Source organism: Mirounga leonina, unplaced genomic scaffold (assembly GCF_011800145.1).
Source record: "Mirounga leonina isolate KUSES-001 unplaced genomic scaffold, KU_Mleo_1.0 Mir_178, whole genome shotgun sequence".
In the NCBI taxonomy this organism is placed as follows: domain Eukaryota; kingdom Metazoa; phylum Chordata; class Mammalia; order Carnivora; family Phocidae; genus Mirounga; species Mirounga leonina.
The window spans coordinates 19,107,882-19,132,105 of NW_023270464.1; the positions used below are offsets into that span (position 1 = coordinate 19,107,882).

The 24,224-nt window shown below is 40.2% G+C and overlaps 1 protein-coding gene across 14 annotated transcripts in view; it reads left to right on the top strand.

Moving 5' to 3' along the window:
* The window catches only part of AKAP13 (A-kinase anchoring protein 13), a 320,846-nt gene that overhangs the window by 31,821 nt on the left and 264,801 nt on the right, over positions 1 to 24,224 (top strand). The window contains exon 2 of one of the 14 annotated variants that reach the window (XM_035024073.1): positions 21,034 to 21,131. The exons of 12 other annotated variants lie outside the window; for them this stretch is intronic. The gene's annotated coding sequence lies outside the window, so the exon portion shown is untranslated. Of the gene's footprint in view, positions 1 to 20,874; positions 21,132 to 24,224 lie in introns of those variants that run through there. One more of the 14 variants, XM_035024074.1, reaches the window with a different exon arrangement.

Sequence of the window (24,224 nt, forward strand, 5' to 3'; positions counted from 1 at the left end):
AGGACATTTCACCATGAAAACAGTGTTTGCTTTAGATACAGACTTTATCCCATAGCATTATAGGATTTCAGAAAGGGACTTTGCAGACTAGTACTCTGAAAACTTCTTTGTGTGCATTTTAAAAAAATACTCTGTTGTACTGAGAGGGTTGAATTGTGACAGTCCCATAGTAAGTTTATAGAGTCCTCTCCTTTTGACAGTCTGTGACCTACCTTTATGTTGCCACATTTATGTTCCTGATAAAGACCCACTGATCGTATTGATGAACGTGGTCTGCATTTTTGACCAAGCTTTTCATACAATTCACATAATCTAGAATATGATTGTATGTATTCAACTGGATATTATTATGTATAGAATTGCTTGGTTGCAAGAAATGAAAAATAGTTGCTTAATCATTTAAAGTTTGTTGGCTAGATTCTAGTTTATTTGGGTTGGGAGAGGAGAGTCCTATTTTTCCAAGTTTAATGTTTTGTGGTTTTTTTTGGTTTTTGGATTTTTTTTTTTGGCGAGGAGATAGAGAACACAGAGTGCAATCATTAGCTAACGAGCATTTGTTATTTCAAGAATGTAAAGTTCTTGAAGATAGTATATGCCTTTTGTCAGTAGTAACAAACAGGTATGTCTGCCATATTTTCTGTTGCTGAGTGTCACTGTCTAAGGGTAAGTAGGGCAATGAAAAGGGAAATCTGTGCATCTCATTTTCTCTCTCTGTGGTTGCAGAGAGTGAAGAGGGAGGGAGAAAGAAGACACGCCTTTCATATTCTTAGTTTCTAGATGCCTTAAGAGTGTCTGACCCCTGAAACCGTGCTCTCAGAGCAGTGGTAGCTTAAAGATGCAGGCTGTTGTCATTTTATGTTTATGGTGACCTGCAGAACAGAGCAGACTCATTTATCACTTGGGACACCATCACTGGGCCTGGTAGCCGAGTCTGTTACCCGTCCTGCTTGAAGAATGGATGCAGTGTAATGTGTGGTTTTTGTTTTGAGTGGTTTTTTTTTTTTTTTTTTGTCCAGTGTGAAGGCTACTGCCTAGCTATTTCTAAAGCAATCAGTTGACCATATCCATATGTGAAGATGATGCCAGAAAACTTTTCCTGAGGGTAAAAATGTAGGGACTCAGGATACATTTTGAAGAGGGTCAAGAGCTGATTGTTTTATGTGAGAGAAGTTATCTGAATGGCATGGAATTGTAGGGCAGAGAAACTGAAATATAAAAAGGATTTCTCTTTTCACTATTTTCTTCAACATTGGAAAAAAATTTAAAGGGGCCACACCTAAAAAAATCAGAATACTGCATTTAAAGGAGTTTTGTTCTTTCCTAGTTCCATAGATTAGGAAACTTGAATTATTTGAAAGTCTGTGAACCATTTCCAGTAGGATCTCATTAAACAAAGGTCCAGATGGACAATGACTCAGATACCCAGGCAATAATAATTTTGATTATGTTTGTGTGGATTCTTAAGTTTAAAAAAAATGGTGACAGTCTCAGGGAAGGTAAGTATTTTGTGAAATCTAAGTGTCCAAACAGCCCATGGCACACGCAGAATTGGGATCAAGTCAGGGGGATTGTTGGCTTTAGACTGCACTGACGCTCTGTGACGGTGTACCGCTCTTAAAGGCTGGGCAGAGCTAAACCTAAAAATAGTTGGAGGCTTATCTGCACATTTGAACTTCTGGAGCAGCTAGAGTGGGTCTCTTACCTCTGACCCTTGCAACGGAATAGTTTTCCCTGTCTGTCATCAGCTTGGTTGAGATGTCCTCACTGGCTCTGAGGGCGTTTTTGAGAAAGATCGCCAAGGGACATGAACTGGAGCACAGGAAGTGGAATGAATGGCAGGGAGTATTTGGTACTTTCTGCCACTGTCAGAAAACACCATTTGGTTGAGAGGTTGCAAGAGAGTAGCATGTGTTTTGATGCAGGGGTGTGTTCATGTTCATATTCTTTTTTTTTCTTTACCTCTCCTCCAATCTAATGTTCACCCTTGTCAAGACTTTGACAGTGTAATGGAAGAGGCAAAGACACCTTCTCCTCTGCTGATGCATTATACACTCACAGGTCCACGGAGGGCAGCAGAAGGAACATTGTACTTCATAGGCTTATCATGCTAAAATCTCTGAGTAAAAGTTCATTTCTCAAGTTGCTGATTTTTGAGTGTGTACACATTGTTAAAGAACTGCATTTCCTGGGGCACCTGGGTGTCTCGGTTGGGTGTCTCCCTTCGGCTCAGGTCATGATCCCAGAGTCCTGGGATCAAGCCCCACATCGGGCTCCCTGCTCCGCGGGGAGCCTGCTTCTCCCTCTCCCTCTGCTTGCCGCTCCCCCTGCTCGTGCTCTCTCTCTCTCTCTCTCTCTGTCAAATAAATAAATAAATCTTTAAAAAAAAAAAAGCCTTAAAAAACAAAAAGAACTGCATTTCCCCACATTTAAAGAACATTTGTGGGGGCGCCTGGGTGGCTCAGTCATTAAGCGTCTGCCTTCAGCTCAGGTCATGGTCCTGGGATCGAGCCCCGCATCGGGCTCCCTGCTCAGCGAGGAGCCTGCTTCTCCCTCTCCCACTCCCACTCCCCCTGCTTGTGTTCCCTCTCTTGCTGTGTCTCTGTCAGATAAATAAATAAAATCTTAAAAAAAAAAAAAGAACATTTGTGTTAGTAACATCACTGCCCTGGCCCCCAGCCCAAATTGATGTGAGAAGTATAGATGGTGGGCTCTCTCATAATTTCCATCTGCAAGTGATTTATCCATGGTCATTTAAATGATTGCTAGGTACCAAGCAGTGTGTGTGGTTCTGGGGGGTCATACATTTTTAGGACCTCATCTTACCTCCAAGGAACTTACATTTTAGTAAGAGATGCTACACTTAGGTGGCCTGTAATTACAGTATGGCGGGGATCTGTTAAGAGGTTTTACAGCGTGCTTTGGAAAGCATAGAAGTGGGCCGCTTGACCCAGTTCAGCATGAATTGAGAGAATTAGGGGATTGTTTCTTGCAGGTAGTGGTGTTTCTATTACCATGTTTGAAGGATGGGAGGAGTTAGCTAGGGAACAGCGGGGATTAGACTAGGAAAGACTTAGAGGAGAAAGAACTTTGTCCCTTGCAATGGGGAAGTACTATATTCAGTTTTCAGGTTATGTGCTATTTTGACTCATCTATAAGGAAGTGTAATTGGCTTAGTTTGGACTTAACTCCTTTCATAATTTGAACAAAGTTCTTTCTCTAGTAGAGAAGTTTAAGAAAAAACTTATTATTAATCCTACCTTAACCTAATCTAATCCTAACCTAACATAATCAACTAATCTTAACCTAATCAGACCAAACACATGTTGCCTCCTTCTCAGTACATCCCTGTATATGATTCTAAATTAAGGAAAAGACCCACCCCAGCTTTATTATTTGTAGAACTTCGTGTTAATGTATAATTTTTTATATTGGTGGCAAGTCTATCTCAGTAACACACATAATAACTCAGCTCTGCAGTAAAATGGATGACTGAAAATACTTAACACTTTATTAATACAGTATTTTTAAACTAATACGATATTAACACTTATTAGTTATGATATATTGCACAGCCAATATATAAGTGAGCTGCTTGAATGTAGCACAATATTATGTATTCAGGTTTATTGTTTATTTTTATTGGGATTACCTTTACAATATTTCTAAAGAAAAGTCCAGTTATAAATGATACTTTCCTGGGGGCACTTGGGTGGCTCAGTCTGTTGAGCATCTGATTCTTGGTTTCAGCTTAGGTTGTGATCTTAGGGTCCTGGGACCGAGCCCCAAGTCCGGCTCAGCGCGGAAGTCTGCTCGTCCCTTTCCCTCTCCCTCTGCTTTCCGTCCTGTGCACGTGTGCTCTTTCTCTCTCTCTGTCTCTCAAATAAATAAAATCTTTTTAAAAATGATACTTTTCTGGGCATGTTTAAATTATATAACATAACGACTTTGGTTTCTTTTAATTCTGGGAGTATCAAACTATATGTTCACTTAAAGTCCTCTAAGGACTCACACTAGGCAGGACTTGCTTTCCTCATTCTGTTGCTGTAGGAATCAAGGCAAGGCCTTTTGAAAATACTAATAACTGGTGGGATATATGTTTTTTGAGCAGGTAAGAGATAGTTTTGGTTTTTAAAAATAGCCCAAAAGAAATTTAGAAACAAGGTTAGTGTAAAAGACTAATAATAAATTTGCAAACAACTGTTCTGTGTAAAGAAAGAAAAGAAGAGACATATCTATAAAGTAATGAGTTTTGAAGATCCTTGTAATGCTATTTGCTATTTGAAGATCCTTGTAAGAAGAAGCTCCAAAAATACTTTGATCAGTGGCAGCATTGGTGGTTAAGTACTGACTCTTCCAAAAGGACTTTGCATAGGATAATCCTTGGTTCATTGTATAATTTCCAGTTTTGCCCTTTAAGTGCTTGTTATAATAGTAAGTGCCTAGTTTGAAAATAAGGTGTCGTTCTCCAAAGCATTTCCCGTTTCAATTAGAATTCTATGTTGTCAAAATCTTTAATGTTCTGTATTGGTTTTTACTTAATCTAAATGTAAGGTTTCACTGTAGCATGAGACCCTGATAATTATTAAGCCAGCTGCTAATTAGGGCAGTTGGCAGAGGAACAGTGTTCAGCCAGTGAGGCGAGAATTTAATCATCTCTTAGAGTGTATGAATGAGCCTTCACTGCTCTGGGGCCCCTGACAGTTTTAGAAGCAAGGCTCATCAAAGATGAAAACAGGGAACAATCCAAGAATAAGTTTGTGTATACAGTTTCACTTGTATTTTGAGGTAGCACAGTCTGTGGATAAATTTTTTTGGGGGAGGGATATAACTGACATAGTTTCTTTAAAAATTTTTGGTATAACTGACATAGTTGCACATATTTAAAGTCTATTTTCATATTTTGATTTGTGCGGAGGAACAAATGAAAATGTAAAGGAGAGAAAATAATTCTGAGTTCTTAATACCACACAGGCACTACTTGGTGGAAAATAGTACGTGATGGTTTGATCTATTGACTTAGTACAGTTTCTACCCATTTACTATATTTTGTCATTTAAAATCCTGAGAGGAGAGAGGTTCTAGCCACAACCCTATTTCTAACCTTAGATGTTTTTTAGAGGCTGGTGCACTGTAGGAGATTGTGGCTTATTTCCACATCATACCCTCTCCTTCCTAACCATCTCAAGGATTTTCTTTTTTTTTATTTAAGTTTTATTTACATAAGTAATCTCTACACCCAATGTGGGGCTCGAACTCACAACCCCGATATCAAGAGTCACACGCTCCTCTGAGCCAACTAGGCACCCCTGAAGAATTGTCTTTCAAGTAATTCTTGTGGTTATCATTTACATATATAGTAGTGTTGATTAGAGATATAGATTGTACATGTTTAAAATCCAGTTGCAACATGATCTTTTTAGTACTCTTTCTGGTTTATGGGAATTCAAACCTTGTTCTTCATTCTTCTGTGCCTTATTTCTGCATTCTGCTTTCCTAGGCATATAGAACACTGGTCATTAGAAATTTTGGAGTTTGTTCTCCTTCCTTCTTCTAGTACATGAAGTTTTGAGAAGCTTTGTTTTCCTAAGCTAAAAGCTTGATAGGGTGGTTTTATGGCTGGAGTATGAGTAGCATGCAAGCATAGTGATTCCTTTAGGCAGAAATCTCTGTGGTTGGGGAAAAACTAAGTCCTTTGAAAATCCCAGTGGAAATAAAATTGCTTTAGAATAAAAAAGTTGGGGCGCCTGGGTGGCTCAGTCGGTTAAGCCTCCAACTCTTGATCTCAGCTCAGGTCTTGATCTCAGGGTTATGAGTTCAAGTCCTGCACTGGGCTCCACGCCCAGTGTTGGAGCTTACTTAAAAAAAAAAAAAAGTAAAGTAAAATGTTAACCATATAAGTTTGGTAAATGCTAGAAATACTATTTTGAAGCCTGGTGGAGCCATTAAAGTCATCTTGTCAAGTCTGTTCTATTAGTGAGAAATCTGAGGGCCAAGGAGGTGAAAAGGGACTGAAATAGTATGCCAATTCTGATAAGGCTAATTGTTGTAGACATATTTGTAAGAACCTGCATTTGGGTTCAGAAAACCAGTTGTGCAAGTATAGATGAAGCAAGTCTTGGTTTAATGAGAGCATTAGTTGACCATAATAAGCTTATTTTAGTCATGAGTGACTTTGGCTGTCAGAATCACTCAACTGATCTTGATTTGTAGTAATAAAAGTATAAGGTCAAAAAAAAGGACATTGGTGGTCTGTAAGCGGAGACAAGGACATACCAGGAGATTCAGAGTATTGTGTTGGGTCCTTGATCACCTATTTTCAGAGGAGCATTGACAAATGAGTTTGTGTTACCATCCATCTGATATTCCTGAGCACCGTTTGAGACCCGAAGCCCAGCCAGGTTCCCAGGTGCTTCTGAATAATCCGTTCACTGTAATTGACTTCAGATGTTGTTCCTGGCCACCTGAACAAGGTTGGCGTCTTGCCTGTTTTCCTTAACTTTATTTCTTACCTTCTGTACTGCGAAAAGATCACAGTAACACCTTTTACATTCCTAGAGGCCTGCTCAGCACATGGAACTCTTATTTAAAGCTGTGAAGGTTGGAAATTACTGTTTTCGGTATCTTAGAAAATCAGGCCTTGAGCCTTAGTAAAATAAAGTTAAGATCTCTCTCATCCCCCCCCCCCCGAATGGGTGGGGGGGGGGTTGTTAAATGGTCATTTGTGGCTTTGTACCTGTGCTTAAGTTCTTGTTTCTAGAAAGATTTATGGGCATAGCAATGCCTTTTTAGCTTTCCTGTGATCTTGCATCTCAGAGATGGTATCTGAGGGTGGCATAACCTTCAGGAATAGAAAAACCAAGAAACATCTGAGAAAGCACACAGGCAAAAATCGTGCTAGAATGACCACTTGATCCTTTTTTTTTTTTTTTTTTTTTTACTAAGTAATCATCAGTTTTTATTATCTTACCTTCTGAGTTTCCATTTGAGGAGGAATCTTTTTTGGACACCTAGGATGTGCCAGATAATGAGCCCGATGCTTTTACAACTATTTCATTTTTCCTTGTCTTATAGTAGTGTTCTTATCCCACTTCTGGATGAAGAAGCTGTGGCACATGGATGAAGTAATGTCATATAGCTAGTGGAGCTGGGATTTGAATTCAGTTGTGTCTTGAGCTTAGAAGACCTACTTTATGGCCACAGAAGACAAATTATGTTCCTCTTATTTAGAATGGCCTAACAACCACCATTCTCTTCTACCTAATTATGTACTTTAGTACTTCTTAGGCACTTACGTGTGTTTCCCCTTTTTTTTCCTAGTGAATTTTCTTGACTTCTTAATTTTCTTGAGTTTCTTCTTTAGGGTCATGTTTTACTTCTAGAGTTTCCCCAGATGATCTCCCTTCCTCCTTCCCTTACAAGACTAATGGTCCATCTGGGAGTTGTCTTTCAGGCCAGGGAAGAGGGAAACATGGGAGGTAATTCCCTAAACTGCTTCTTAATACTTTGTTTTTGTTGGACTAACTTCCTTTGCTGGCTAAGCATCCAGTAGAGCGCTCTTTGCTGACGTGGTTTGGTGCTAGGCACCCAGGAAAATAGTAACCTCCTTTCTGGCCCTCAGAAAATTTAAGATTTAATTTGGGAGCTGAACTGTGCACAGTTGGCATTGTGATAAGTGCCACAAGGCCATAGATTGTCTGACCAACTAACCAACCAACTCAAATGAAACAAACCACTGTTTAGAGGGGGAAGGGAGCACCACTTTCTATTGCTATTATAGGGAGGTTGTGGTTCTCAACTCTGGCCCTGGATCAGAGTATCCTGGGGAGATTTTAATTCAGTAGGTCTAGGGTGGGGCAGGAAATCTATGATTCTGAAATGTACCATCGTTTATGCAGTCAAGAAGAATCTTTTATCTTAGTGCTCAGAACTAGGTTTGTTCTTTTGAGAGAACTTTTGCATTTTTGCCTAGCCTTTATCCTGTACTTTACTCTGAAGTGGGAATAGTTGGATTTTGGTGCCTTTTGGCTCATTCTTCTTGGCTAGTAATAATTTGTGAATGAAATCTGTGACTTGAGAATTTCCAATGTGGAAGTAAATTCAGTCTTTCTAGGAGTTAATTTGTAGCACCTAGCGGACTTCATTTATTTGCATATCTTTTGGGATAGATTTCTGTATTTAATAGCAAAGCATCAATATATATATTCTATAAATTCTCATTAATTTGGACTTTGTTAATTTAAATTTTTCATTGGAGGAAGCCTGGGGTAAAGTTTATCCTTAATGAGGGCACCATCGTTTACTCAGTGTGCTAATTACATGCTTTAATCCCTGTAGCAGGTCAAACAGAACCTCTTGGCGATGTTTTATTGGCTCCTAGTTTCAAGTTATTATCTACATTAAAGTAGTAAAAATTTAAGTTCATTAACATCCTCCACTAGATTATCTTTCCCAACTTTGCAAAAGAAGTTCAAGTTGTAGACGCTGTTCTCTGTATAGAAGTATGCTGATGCTTTCTCTTTGATTGTAGAGAGAGATGTGTGTGACTCCGTCTTTCCCATCATTGGGAGATGAGCGATATGTATGTTAGTGGCTGTTGGTGGATTTGTTTCTTAAACTCTAGAAGTTGTAATTCACTGAACCAGCCTGTTGGATTTCCAGTTGTACAGCTGTGTTGTCTTGAAGTTTGTAGTCATTCCTACTCTTAGTGCTTGAAGTGACACCGAGGGTCTTCGTAGCGTTCTGTCTTTTATCCTGTTTTGACATGTCAGACAGTTAGTGTTTATCTAGTCTTCTTCATTCCCGTCCTCATCATTACATATAACCACTTAGCATTTGCACACTTACTGTATACCAGGCTTTGTGCTTGATGGCTTTACCCTTATTAGTTTACTATTCATGATAATGCCTATGTGAGTAGTACCGTTATCCATATTTTGCATATGACAAAACAGAAGTTTTGAAGTTTCCCTACTGGCCCTAGAGCTAAGAAATTAAAGAGCCCAGGTACAAATCTACCTGTGCCTTCAGAACCCATACATTTAATTTCACTGCACCAGGACCAGGCCAGATCTGCATCATCAGTTTACCGTTTTCTGATCAAATTGGTAAGCACCCATACTTTTCAGTCTGGTGACACTGAGAGGTAAAGGTCATAGTCAAGGACTAGTCAGTAGCATTTTTTTTTTTCTTTTTAATAATCACTGGAGACTGTGATTCCAGGGAATGGAATAACCATACGTGTATTACTTCCCAGACATTCACACTGTTGGTGTAGAGGCTAATGCTTAGCCTGGGTCATTCAACATTATAACATTGTTTAGAAGCATATTTGTTATAAATTTAGGAGCCTGGTATATCAGGAAAATCTAAAATACCTCTGGTTATGCTGATACAGTGATTAAGAGCTTAGGCTGGGAGCTGGACTGTTGACATTCATGCTATAGCCCAGCTCTGTGCCCCCAGGCAAGTGACTCAGTGATCCCAGTCCTCAGTTTCCTTCCCTGTGAAACAAGGGTAGTACTAGGACCTTCCCCAAAGAGAGATCACGAGGATGAAGTAAGAATGTAGAGTACTTACCAGAGTATCTTGTACATAGTAGGCCTCCAATGTTGCCTTACTGTTGTGAGCCAATAGGAACATCATAGTATTAAATTTAGAGTCTTTATAAAAGCTCTGAGGCGAAGACAGTCAAATAAGGAGGTGCTGCTTACTTTGTCCTGTCCCTTAGTGTTAAGTAGACTTGAGTTGGTCATCCTAAGGTCTGCCATTTCCAGCTTGTAGGTAATTATTTAAGAATATAAAAATTCTAAGTTTTTAAGTATTTTAAAACATTTTGAAGTGATTTATGTTTTAAAATATTCTTGCTAGTAGGGAATATGAAAGTGAAGTAGACTGTAAGAAAATTGATTACCAGATTCTTTTATCAGACTGATCTTAGGATAGACAAAGCTTAAAAATGCAAGGGAGAGTTGTATGTGCTTGCGTGTTTGTGTTTGGTTGGCAAAAGAGATGTCAAGTGGCATTTGTAGATCAGAAGGAAACCTTGGTATAACTGTGCAGATGCAGGGTTTGGTGTATGAAAAAGATGCCTTTACTTTTAAAATGACTTTAAGAAATAACAGTATTTAATCAAACCGTCTTGTTTTGTCTTCTCTGTACTATTTAAATACATTATATGTTTTCAGAAGAGAGCCATTTGGGAAAACCATCTTGCTGCATAAGGTGGAATGGGAAACCATTTACTTTTTATTTATTTATTATTTATTTATTTATTTATTTATTTGACACAGAGAGAGATAGCGAGAGCAGGAACACAAGCAGGGGGAGAGGGAGAGGGAGAAGCAGGCTTCCTGCCAAGCAGGGAGCCCGATGTGGGACTCGATCCCAGGACCCTGGGATCATGACCTGAGCCGAAGGCAGACGCTTAACGACTGAGCCACCCAGGCGCCCAAACCATTTACTTTTTTAATGAAGGCCCCTGAACTGTGCAGAAATTCTTTGCAGGATCTCCTCAATAAGTGATTTAATTGGTGATCGTTTCCATTTCCATTTTTGGAACATAGACTATTTAAAACTGTTTAACTGTTACAGATTATGGTCACGTAGAGGGGAAGGAATGGAGAGTGAAGCAGATAGGCGAACTGTTGGAGACTCTCTGGTGACTGTTCTGTAGAGTGGGATGTATATTCATAACCTTCCCTGGACCAAAAAGGGGACACAATGCTCTATCACCCATATCTTAAGGTCTTCTATACTTAAATTTGTATTGTATTTTTACAACAACTGCGGCAAAAATGACATGCTTCTTTGGTTGCATCTGGATCAGCTGATGAACTAGAACGCATGATTTCTAAGAATTTTTCCAGGCCTAAGAGTTTATGATTCTTTGCCATCATCTGGTAGAAATAACGATTGCAGTGATAAATGAGCACTTGTAAAAAAAATTCAAAAGTTTTTCAGTGAGTAGAAATAATTCCTGTTTACTAATTACTTCTGCATTTCATTGGGAGGCAGTTTAGGTGAGGGGCTCTTTCCCACTGTTTTTGGGATCCTGTGTTGTTGAATATTGAATGTTCTATACCAGATTAGTTCCCATTTCTTCGTTTTCAGTAGAATGTGTGCTTTAGTCTTGGAATAGCAGAAAACATCTTTCTCTTCTAGCTGTCTCCAGTTATTCTAACTTCATTCCTGGGCCGAACTTTCTCGTTTATTTTGGCTGCTAAATCCTGCCCACTTTTTATCTGCTATAAAAATGTATTTTTCCTTCAGTGAGGGGAAAAAATGCAAGCTAACACATATTTATTTTGGATTATCTTTTCCCCCCATTATTTTCCTAACCCCTTGAGCTTTGTTCATGCTTCTGCCAATCTTTAAAAAAAAGTTGATTGAGTTTGAGGATGACTGAAACTTTTTTTTTATGCAGCAGTGGTTTGTAAAATGTGGGAGAATTCTACTGAATTCTGTCTCAGGGCATCACCCAGTAGCAGTTTACTGATGACACAGAGGTGATGGCTCATGCCTTTACTATTCTGGGAAAGTTCTAGATTTAGAATGAATCTGTTAGAGTTTACTTAACTATAGAAAACAGGAAAAACTTTTACTTTGTTACCTGAAAAAGACCTAGGTGGATGCGAGAGATTTTCATTCACTTTGCAAAATTAAACTTTATTCAGCTAATATAAGGTGAAAAAAAATGATCTACAGTCTTGCCAGTGTTGTTACAGACTGGTCTTTATCATTTGGAATCACATTACTCTAAAAGAGCAGAAACCATTGAGAGGCTCTGGGAAGATTTCCAACAGCTCTGTTTCTTATGGTTGAAAGCGTCTGCCATCATCTTTTTATAAGGCTGTGGGGTGGGGTTATCTCCTCCCCCCACACCCCAACCTCCCAGTTATACAAGTGATAAACAAAATTTGGCAAATATATAAAAAAGGAAATAATTACGCATTATCTCTTTACCTAGAGATAGTTAACATTTTGATTTTCCTCTAACCTTTTTCTCGCATTTATGTAGTTTTAAAAACACATAGTTGAGATGAGATTATATATACAGATTTCTGCTTTTTAAATTTAATAATGCATTCTCGTGTTATACAGGTTTTTTAATATTATTTTAAGGGATAGCATCATTCTTTGGAGCTACCAAATGTAACTAATTCTCCATTAGTGGACGTCACGTTTTCCTCTCAATTCCATCACTATTTCCTTATGACAAAATCAAAGTACTGTGTTAAAGTCTGAACATTTTCAAGTTTCTTTACGTTTATAAATTTGTTAAATTTTATACAAAATGCTTATGACCACTTGATATTTTGTGCCCATCATCTGAATATAGGGTGTTTGTTTTGCCCCATTTTTGTCAGCAGTGAGCACTTCTGCCTTCCTACTCCTTCTTGATTTGTAGGTGGAGAAATGCGATGAGATGATACCTTTCTAAAAATGTGATGACTGCTTGTCAATCCTTAAGCTCCTTGGCCTTCACTTTGGTCTGGACCCAATCATAGGGACTTCTCGATCACCCCTTCATATTATTAGCTAAGTTTCCTAAACACACAAGTGTTTGTGTGACCAGGTCTGGAGTGGATTCATGAAAACCACGTTGTCACTGAATAGTTAAGTAAGCATTTGGAAATTCCCTGAAAAGGAAAAAAGAACAACCCAGCAATGCTATCCATATTTATGGTGTTCTCTGCCCATCCTTTATATATTTAGCAGTGTACTTTGAACCAGTTTGTGCATCCAGAAGAACGAATCCAGATGCCTCCGCCCTTCCCTCCATCAAAGCAAAGACCTCGGTCATCTCCTGCCTGTTGCCTTTTCTTTTAACTATGATTAGCAAGTTCTCAGCTGCCTTCTAAGTTACAGACTTGTTCATACAACAACTTAAGCTCCATATTTATTGGGCATACGTATATCTGTTTTATAGGGGAGACTTTTTCTTAATGTAGATTTCTCTTTCTCTGGAATTTATTCATGTGTTCTGGAACGCTGCTGTTGTAACTGACTATATTGTAAACTTGGGGATCCCAGGAGGGACCGACTTTGGCACTGGAGAGGGAGCGCGCTGATGCAAAATCAAAATCTTAAAAAGGTAGCTGTTGTACAGATAACAGAGCTTTCTTCTTCTCTGTTCATCAGTAGAAATTGTTTTATCTGGTATTGCATGGGTGAATCTTTCCTTGAATTAACCAGTTTTCATTTACCTTGAGGCCAGTCAGGTACCAACGAGGGAGGGGAGATTCAAAGCAGTCACAGATGCCAACGGGGTGGTGCATTGAAGCTTTCACATACTCTTCTTGTTCTTAGGACGCCTCCTTCTTCAGAGCCACCCCCAGTTTCTTGTGTCATATATGCGATCTGAAGAAGCTGAGTTACCCCTTTTCCTAGGGATGACACTTAACGTTCATGTCTGTGATCCATTTTGGGATTGATTTTTGCTGTGGAGTGAGGTGAGAGTTTAAGTTTGTTTTTGTTTGTTTTTTTTCACCCATGGATATCCCCTCCTAGTGCCCTTTGTTGAAAAGACTCTTAGAAGTTCTTTTCTTTAAGCCCTGTTTCTGCCTTGCCCTCTTGGATATGCTAATGAGAAGAAGGTTTCCTTTCTGACTGAGCTGGGGGAAGGAGGGAAGGGGTTTGTGTTGAGTCTTGCCCTTACTGTAGGGTGGTCTCCTACCATAGTTTGCTTTGCTTTGATTCTGATTCTATTAAGAAGACATTTACAGAGTCTTTGTAAACAGTGAATAGAGTTTTAGCCAGCTTGGCTTTAGTTAAGAAGATGCTCTGTTATCCCCTCCGTCTGAGGGTGATTATGAAATCTTATTTTAACAATTTGGGTCAGATAAGCCTACGATAGAATAAGCTAACTTGAACATTTGTTAAAAATAGTTCTAACATGAAACTGATGAAACCCATCTTAAAACATTTTCTTTTCTTTTTCCAATTATTTCTAACTATAAAAGTAAAACATGGGGGCCCCTGGGTGACTCAGTCGTTTACATGTCCAACTCTTGGTTTCGGCTCAGGTCATGATCTCAGGGTTGTGAGACGGAGCCCCACATCAGGCTCCACGCTCAGAGGAGAGTCTGCTTGAGATGCTCCCTCTCTCTCTCCCTCTGCCCCTCTCCCCACACACTCTCTCTCTTTTTTTTTTTTTTTAAAGATTTTATTTATTTATTTGACAGAGAGAGAGACACAGTGAGACAGGGAACACAAGCAGGGGGAGTGGGAGAGGGAGAAGCAGGCTCCTCGCTGAGCAGGGAGCCCGATGCGGGGCTCGATCCCAGGACCTTGGGATCATGACCTGAGCCGAAGGCAGACGCTTAACGACTGAGCCACCCAGGCGCCCCAACACACTCTCTCTCTTAAATAAGTAAATCTTAAAAAAAAAAAGAGTAGAACATGTTTATTACAGAAATTTTTGGAAGTTACCAAAGCATAAAGAAAAGCCTTTCTTTCCCCCTCACTGCCATCCTGATTTTGGCAAGGCAGCACTCTTAATTTTGTGTGATTGGTCTGTGGACTCTGGACAGCATAGTTGGAACAGTATTTTGATCTACTGATGGGTTCAGGCCTGTTTACTTGCATTTCTCATGAAGGGGAAAAGATTAGGAGCTGGTATTTGAAGAACATCTATTAGCCAGGCCTTGTACTTCACAAAGCTCTGTGAAGTATTAAAATCATAATTAAAATAGTAATGAGAATTTTTTATAAGGTTTTTTTTTTTCTTTTTTTAAAGATTCTATTTACTTATTTGAGAGAGAGTGAGCATGAGTGAGGGCAGAGGGAGAGGGAGAAGTAGACTTCCTGGATGAATGGGGAGCTCAACATGGGGCTCAGTTCCTGGGACCTTAGCTGAAGGCAGACGCTTAACCGACTGAGCCACCCAGGCACCCCAAAAATAGTAATGAGAATTTATTCCCTTTCTGCATTCTTCCTACCTCCCCTTTCTCTTTTATAGTCTTGAGTTAAATAATTTGCCCAGTGTCATTTAGGTAGTATGTGATAGATCTGAAAACTAGGAGAAAAACTTAAGCATCTTTCAGTTCAAATCATTAAGCTGTATTTTCTTTCATGGTTTGGAAGGCTTTACAAGAAAGGATGCGGTAGCTCTCCTTTTCTTTCTTTCCTGGCTCATGTGGTCTCCCTTTTATTCTCTACCAGAATTAGAAGTTCCAAGATCCCCTTATGTCCTGCTCAGATTAAGCCTCGTTTGTCTTCTCCTTTCTGTGCTGTGCTTTCAACTTCGAGAGCCTTAGTTCTGACTTTGGTATTTATTAGTTGAATAGAAAGATGAGGAGAGAGCTGGGATTTTTTTTAACATGAAAATTCCTTGAACTGGACTGATTGAATTTATTTTGTATTACCTAATAAGTAGCTGTGGATTACCCTGGCAAGCCACTCAGTTTCTTCGTCTGTAAAATGGACTAGCTTACTCAACAAAGATCCTTCTAGGATATGTCAGCATTCTCAATTTCTCATGTTAGGGGAACCATGAAATATGTTTCTGGTGATGTGGTCGGGAGTACCAATCATTGGGACCTCTGTCTTCCCCTGAGTGTCCTTAAATCTCGCCTCTTCACACTGTGTGCACTTGAGTTAATGGGTAAGAACATCAATTGTAGCACACTCTTCTTTTCAGTGTAAACAAGGTATATGTGTGTATGATATTTGTGATCTTGGAGCTCATTCCTCCTTCATTTAGGAGAGGTTTATGATGGTCAGGGCCTTCTTGACAGCCAGGATTTCCCGTTGACACCCTCGCTTTATCAAATAACATAATTTATTCTAATATGTTGCTTACGTCATTGCCATATAGTATCCTGTCTGGAAGCAGAAAGGTGGTTGATATGTTTGTCCAGGAATCCAGTTTTTTTTCCCCTTCATTGAAGTTTGTCAGCAGAAATTTTTTTTGTCGTGGTTCAGGCTAAGGCTTGAGGTATAATGAGTGCAGAGGGAGGTGGCATGTTTGGACTCTGGACAGTTAAAGGCAGAGTTCTTTGTATTAACCTACTCTGTTAATCACTAAACTATTTTGTTTAGTGATTTAGGGCTTTACACTTAAGCCAACTACTTATATAAATTGTATTTATTCCAAATAAATGTTCTTTTGGAACCGAGCATTAGAACTCAGGCTAGAGTGGAGCATCTTACTGTTACGTTAGGCTCATGAAAACAAACAGTAGAACAGAAAACAACCAAGGGTCACGGCTTCCCACAGTCATCTTACCATATTTGGACCAGTGAATCAGGACAAAGAATGACAAAAGGTGGCTTAGGAGGTGTGGAAAAGAAATCCTAAAGGAAATAAGAAGTGAATTATTTTCATTTCTCTCATTCTGGTGCCAGTGAACCTTTGATTTGGTTGCAGAAGAAATCCACATGGGAGTAAGAAGTTGTTTAGAGTAAAATCTTAACTTTGTGTTGACTGTCATTTTGCTTTTCACATGTTCAGGAAAATTGGAAAGAAAAGCGTTAGTGGTTGAATAAAATACCAGCAAATAAAACAGTCCTTCTGGGATGTCTAGGAGGGAATACAGAATCCATTTTAATCTTTTTCAGAAGATTTGTGGGAAAGGGATTACAATTTAGTTACAGTTTAGTGAGGCCAGCCTCAGGATTCTAACAGCACTTCCTGGTTGAGGGGATTTTGTTCTCAGTGGCTTTCTACTTTCCATTTTGGACCTCTTCTGTCCTGGAGGCTTTCTCTCCCAGCCCCTTTGCCCCGAGGTATTCTATTACCACAGAAGACGTTAACTCTTCATATGGTACAATCATCATAGCTGTTTTAAAACCTGTTTTACAGCCAAGGAAATTAAGGTAGAGAGAAATTGCATGGGGTCACGCATATTGTTTTTCCATTTAATGTCTGTCTGCTCTTAAAGTATTTAAGACTTTTGCTCTACTCTTCTTTCTTCTTCCCCCTCATCCTCCAGATGCTTGCTCAATCAGAAAGCCCTTTATCCTCTGATCTCTGATAAGTTATCTGAGCAAAATAGTTCTTTGGAATGAATCTCCTTGGGGTTATTACTTACATTTTTTAAATATGGCAGATAATTTTAATGAATATTTGGTTAGCACGGCGTGCAGGTGGTCCCTTGTTTTTGAGGCCCCTACAATACCAAAGAAATGGTGAACAGCTTGGCACCTCACCACTGAAAGGCACTTTGTCTCTATGTTTCCGGAGCTCACAGTGGGAGCAATAGGCTCTGATGGCCCCCCTGAGAGTCAGCCTGGGAGAAGACTGATGTGTTCTAATTTTGAAGACAGAGAAGTAAACTGATAATATGTTAAGATTTATAGTGATCATTGATGCAGAAACCATTTTAGTGATCGTCGGTGTGAGAAGTTTGTTTGGGATATTCTGTGTCCTGATGTGTGACTTAATTCTGTCTTCTTATCTGCTTGTCATACTATGGAATTAGTTTATGTAGCTGTGTGCTCTGATGAGAATTCATTTAATTACATCTTCCTTTGGGTTCCCATGGTGCTGTGATTTACCTTTATTACAGTACTTGTAGCCTGGCTTGGGGAAAAAGATACCATCAACTGTGAAAGAAGTCAGGCCATAATTAAATTAACGAAATTCAATCAATTAAATTAAGGCAGTAATGGGAAGAGCCCAAAATGATTCACATTGGTCTCATTGTAATGGTGCTCTCTCTACCTGCAGTTTTTCCTTCTAATTACTTTGACTTTAGTTGTGGAAGTGCCAGGATTAGTGAGCAGCCTGGTGACGGCAGCAGGTCATGAACATTAGGGTAGACAGTAGCTTGGGGCTAGGGAGTGTGGCCTTATTGTGAAGAAAGAGAAAGCAAGGGGCCCTTGGAAGGATTTGAGCAGAGAATTGACACACAAATTGTATCCCAGTTGTGGGGGAGTTGAACCTCAAAATGATGAGGGGGACAGCTCCTGCCCGGAAGCAGGGAGAACAATACAGAAGCCATAGTCCAAGGGAGAGGATGAGGCCTTGGGCCAGTGGGGATGGGTAAGGGGTCATTGTGGGGGTAAACTAAATAGGGTTTGTTGAGATACAGGTAGGTGGTGAGGGACAAGGGAAGAGTTTGCTTGAGAGCTTGAAGTGAGACCATTAATGAGGATGAAGGGCAGAGAGGGAGAGTACAGAAGATTGGTTTGGTGGAGAACATCCACAGGGAATAGGATGGCTGGTGGGCAGTCAGGGTATGGAGCTCAGAAAGGAAGTTAGAGCTACATACAGTCCATGCCAAGAGCAATCCGCATGTAAGAGATCGTTGAAACTGAGGGAGTGGAATGGAGAAGTTAATTGTTGGATGTGAGGGCTATCCAGAGGTAAGTAGCCTAAGTTGTCTGGCCAGGCAAACATGTCTTTTCTTCCTGCCACTTCACCCAGCCCTTCCTGAAGTTAATGAGTAAAACTAATGAGCAAAAATTGATTTGAGGTTCTTTCTCCTCTCCTTTTTCCTTGCTCTGGCTTTGGGGGAAGTTGAACGGTTTGTGCACCTTTTGGTGGTAGATGAGGTAGGAAATGTCGCCACAGCAGTAACGGGTTTTGGACCTTTTGTCTCTCATCCTCCCTCGTTCTGCTCCTCTGTGTGGGTCCCGCCCTCAGTGCTCCACACGGGCTGTATTGCAGCTGGAAGATGAGCTGCAGTTCAGTGAACTTTTAATTTCCAGTCCTCCAGCCATTTGCTAAAATGATTAGAAATGTTCAGAGGTGTCAAATAAATAAAATATTTTTATGTTGGAAAAACCTGCCTTGGCAGCGTGTGGGAGGTGGAGGGGGGAGAGGGATTGGATCCTCAGGGTTTGAGTCCCATTCAGTTCTGTCACCAAACAAGTCACTTCCTTACTTCTTAGGGTCGTTCTCCTTTTCTGTAAGATAAAAGGGACTGGAACTATATTAGCACCATTTCCTTTTAGCTTTGATATTGTCATTCCTAGAAAGTGGTCTCAGAAGGTAAGTGTATCTGTTTAGAGAACAAAAGGGCATTTAAACATGAAAGTAAAATGATTGGTGTTTTAACAGTTTTATGAGAGAATGCCATCAACTTGATTATTTAGTGCGGGAGAGAAGATAGTTTGGGGAGAGAGGTGTAGTGCTGGAGGCAGAAATCCAGCATGTGACACTTGACAGCCCTGTGGTGTTTTGGGGGTACTGTGCTTAGTATTTTGTCCTGTGCTTCTGTGAAGTGTGCCTTCTGAACTGGAATGTGTGGTCGTCACTTGCCTTTAGCTAAGTTTTAGAGTTGTTTTCATGAAAACTCTTCTGTTGCTTAGCTAGAATTTTTCAGAAAATGGACCCCCATAAGGAAATCATTTAGATAGGGTTCCTCGCAGGGTGTGCACTCATTGGTTCGTTAGTATTTCAAAATCCACTGAGTGGCTCTCCTCGAGCTGGGGAGGGGGAAGACAGGCTGGTGGGGGGAGACAGGCATACACGAATTCCCCATCCTCTCCTTGACATTCTCAGTAAACCGCACCACTGCCAGTCTCCACATGCAGGGCAGAAATCTAGAAATCGTCCTTGATAGCCCCTTTGTCTTACCCCCATATTCATTACATTTGTCCACAAACTTTGTTGAGTTTAACATCCTGTTACCTGTTGCCTACCCCCTTCTTTCTTTCTTCGTCGCTCACCTGAGCCCGAGTTCTGCCCCCTTACGTGAGTTCTTGCCACAGCCTTCTGCCTGGCATCCCTGTATCCAGCACCGCCTGCCGCCTTTCGCTCTGTTGTCCAGTATATAAACAAGGGATCCTTTTCTAATCGTGACCCTTACTTGTAAAATAAAGACCAGAAGAGTTGATGGGGTCTAGGAGGCTCTCAGTGGTCTGGCTCCTACTCTTTTCCACCTTCATTTCCAGCAGTATTCCCTCCTGTTCTCTTTGCATTTGTTTTCTTTTAATCCTTCCTATTCACCTACTTTGTTAGGGTCTTTGTATCTCAAGGATTCTTCTCTTTGACTATTATTTCTCAGCTCTCAGCTCAAATAGTTGCTTCCTTGGGGGAAGCTTTTCCTTGACTTCCCCAAACAGGTAAAGTCTCCCTGCTATTTGTTTTCATGATACCACCTCATTGTAATGTTGTTACGGTTTTCTGTTTATTAGTGTGCTGACTTGATTTTGTCCTTCACTAGATTGTAAGCCCTCTGAGAGTGCAGGCTAAACCCTCAGAGGACTCCGCATTGTCTCCGCAGTACCCTGTATGGCTCCTAGCATGTAACACGAGCTCTGTGATTGTATGTTGAGTGAATGTGAGAGCTTTAGGTACTTAGAGGTCACAGAAGAGGCATCCTGATGTGTATAAAGTACAAAATTGTGTGGCCTGGATAGAAATAACCATAATTCTGTAATGAACACAGAGAAGGGGAGTTGGGGGCTAATGTAGACTGATGACCTCAGACAGTGGGCCTTCTGCTTAATCTGTGGGTCGGATAATGCTGTTGTAGACTGTGGAAGTTGGTCGTACCCTTGCAAATGGAAGTCAGGTAAACGAGATTTTCTTTTTGTTTTGGAGCAAAGTCAGTGCCAAATCAAACAACATGTGGGAAGACTTGAGCCATAGTTTCCGTGACTTCATTGGTTTTGGTGTGCTACTTGACAGGACTTAATGTTCTTTATCCTGCTTTCTGAACTTTAAGGAAGGAATGGGGAGTGGGTTAGGCCAAAAAAGTAAATGTGTAGTCATAAAAGGACAGAACCTCCGATTTGCTTTTTTAAATAATAGATTTGTTTAAAAAATAAGAATTCTTCAATAAGATGGAAAGGATATGGACCTGGGTTTGATGATTTTTTTAAAGGCTTTATTGAGATATAATTTATATACCAAATAATTTATCTGTTTAAAGTGTACAATTTAGTGGCTTTTAGGATATTCAGAGTTGTGCAGTGATGACCCACAGTCAATTTTAGAATATTTTCCTCACCTCAAAGGGAAACCCTACATACCCCCCTGAGCTATCACCCTGTTCTCATATTTAATAACCGTTTTATCTTGAATAACTCATCTGAGCTCTCTAAAGTTCATTTCCCTTTTCTTCTTTTGTCTCCTAACAGCTCTCAAGATATTGAGCCAGACTATCCCCTTCTTTGACCTGAGAACCCTAATTCATCTTACTGACAGAGGAGTGATTATTGGCTACCAAAAGTCACAGGTCTCTTTCTGCATATGCTGATAAGATAGGTTTCTTGTATCCATTTGGATGTTGACAGAGACCTGTAGGATTCATTTATATCCATATATAATTTCATCTTGGCACCTGGGTCACCTCATGTACATCCTTGGTACATTTTTCTTAGCCTTTCAGGGTTTTTGGATCCTCAATCTTCCTCCCTCCCTCCCTCCCTCCCTCCCAAACTTATGACTGAGATCTAGAGTCATGCTCCACTGACTGAGCTAGCCAGGTGCCCCTGGATCCTCAGTCTTACTTTCAGTATATTAGTATTCCTAATGAACCTCAGATAGTCTGTATATTTGATCATTTTATTGTTGGATTTTTCAAGATCTTGGTAAAAGTGTTCATCAGATTTGGAATGAGTGTGTAGAGTGGGGAGGAGTTGTAGATGCCTGTAATAGAGACCTTGTTTCTTAGCGATACCCATCAGTTCCTCATTTTGCTTTCTTGTTGAAACTGTGATAGGATTGAGGATGGCAGCAGTGGGGAATGGGGCATATTTCCACCCCTTCCACAGTGCTTCCCCAAATTCCTAGAAAAACAAACAACATGCATTACCCTAGAAGCACAGACAGTGGCATGTGCTGGGGGAGGGAGAATTTTAGTCATACGTGCTTGAATCTGAGGCTACCACCTCCTCTTAAACCATGTTTCTTTTTTTTGAGATTTTATTATTTATCAGAGAGAGACTCAGCGAGAGAGGGAACACAAGCAGGGGGAGTGAGAGAGGGAGAAGCAGGCTTCCCCGCAGAGCAGGGAGCCCCAAAGGCAGACGCTTAACGACTGAGCCACCCAGGTGCCCCTTAAACCACGTTTCTTTACTTCCTTCACAACAATATCATGGGAGATTTAGACAGGTGTTCTGTTGAAATCGACATATTCTCAATCCCTTGGAGTGAAAAAGTTACTTAAAAACAAAAAAGAAAGAAAGAGCTCTGTCTTGGAATGTTTTATACATGGATGTATGCTGGGTTTTTAGATTATTTCCTTTTGGAAGGCTCAGAAAGCATCCTTTTAACGATTTGTGGCTGATGTTGACATAAAACTCAATAGATCACAGTTGATGGAATCTACTCTCTTACTGCAAATTGCTGTTGTCCCTTTATATTCTTCTGTCTCTTGTATGCCTGCATAATTTTTTGGGACTCAGGAAGTAAATCTCTTTCTGGCCTGGGACAAACTCCTTTAAGTCGGAAACTCTGACAGAGTTTTCCAGGTCTTGGGCTGTTAATTTTTGCTTTGCTGTTATTCATTCTACATCATGTAGTCTGAAGTTCATTCTCCTTGGAGAAAAGGGGGAAATAAAACAGATAAGGGACTCTTTTATGTACTTCTTTTTGTATACCACCATCCTGAGAGGTAGGTCTTAGATCTTCCTTATTTGTCTTGCCTCAAACATAGAAAACCAGAAAAGCCCTTTTTGTAGTGCATGGCATTTTTCCAAGCTTCAGGTCATTTGGAGAGCAAAGAAGCATACACTTTCTGCTTTTATATTCTAAACTGTTGTAAGATCGTCCTTCTTGTTGTAAGCAAAATCAGAACTGTTTAATTGTTTAGTCACACGGATATATACACTGAACATTTTAGTTAAACAGGCCTTTCTGCTTTGAGTTGGAGATGACTATTCATAAGGTGTTAGAGATGAAACCAATTCCTGACCACTCCTCCTTAACCAGAATCCAGATACTAAGGACTGTACTACCTCAGAGTCTATAGGAGACTCGCTGCCCTCACGTTCCATTTTCTGATTGCTCAATTAGCAGCTCTCAAACCCGCCCTGGGTCTAGTCAGCTCATGCAGAACTATTCGCTCCGAGCTCTCGTTGAGCTCATGAACCTTCCCCAGAAGTTCCATGAGGTTCTGGGTTCCGGGGAGGTATTTCCAAGTTTGTTTGCTACTGTCACAGTAATGGCGATAATTTATTATCCCTGGTGCGCCAGGCCTGAGTGTAGCTAAGCATTCTACTTACGTTTTCTTGCTTAATCCTCCCAGCAGTGTTGTGAGAAAGGTATGATCCCTTTTTTACTGACCAGGGACCTGAAGCTCAGAGAGGTTAAGTGAATTGCTCCAGACCTCATGGAAGGAGTCTCTTCTATATCTGCATTTTTTGTCAGTCCTTAGAAGTAACTCCTCTAAAATAAGAAAGTAAGAGGCATACCAAAGTTCTGACCTCAGTCCAGTTGACCTCGAAAGTGAATGCTTGTTCTCACCACTGTTGAGGGCCTGCTGTGGTGTGGGACCATGTCAGGTGCTTTGGAGGATATGAAATTGAAGGAAACCTATTCTTGGCTTTGCGAGGCTTTTTTAAAAATAAGGGTTAGGGGACCCATTGAAGGTTTTTTATTTATTTTTTTTTGAAGAGAGGATCTACTGTTCTTTTGGGAAGCCCGAGGTTGAATCTGCTCATCAGTGTGCAGCATTGGAGCTGTGGTAGAAGTAGGTAGAGATTGTGTGCGTCAGCTCTGTGCTGTCTGGTTGTAGCGCCTGGCTCCTCGCAGTGGTCTGTAAGTCACTGCCTGTGGGCACACCTGCTTCCTTAGTCCTTTTCCTTTGTAGACATCTGTTGCCTGGTGACAAACAAACAGATTTGCCTTTATTTTAGGTTCTTCCATTTATTGAATCTGTCTTCACATAGAGAGCTCCAACCCTTATTGGAGGGTGATGCTGAGCTGTGACTGCATTGGTAAAGTGTAGTGAATTTCTTTTTTGACGTTCCTAAGCCAGAGTATCATGAAAAGAGTTTGAATGTTGGCTGAATAGAAGCAGGTCCCATCAGGGGATGAAGCATCTGCCTTAAGCTGCGGTGAAAAAAACAACAACAACTAACTTTTAAGTATTCTTTGAAAGTATCTCCTTTATTCTGTTTTTTTTTTGGAATATGTTTATGATGGGAATTCGGAAATATGTAGAACACAGCTCATTAAGGACATTTTAGAATATGAAGTAGAAAAATAAAAATTAGCCATATTCTCACCTTCCAGGAATAATCATTGAATATTTGGGTGATCTCTACATGAATGGGGCAGCCAAGCTAAGGCTTCAACTGAATGCAGATTGGACCTGCCATCTAAG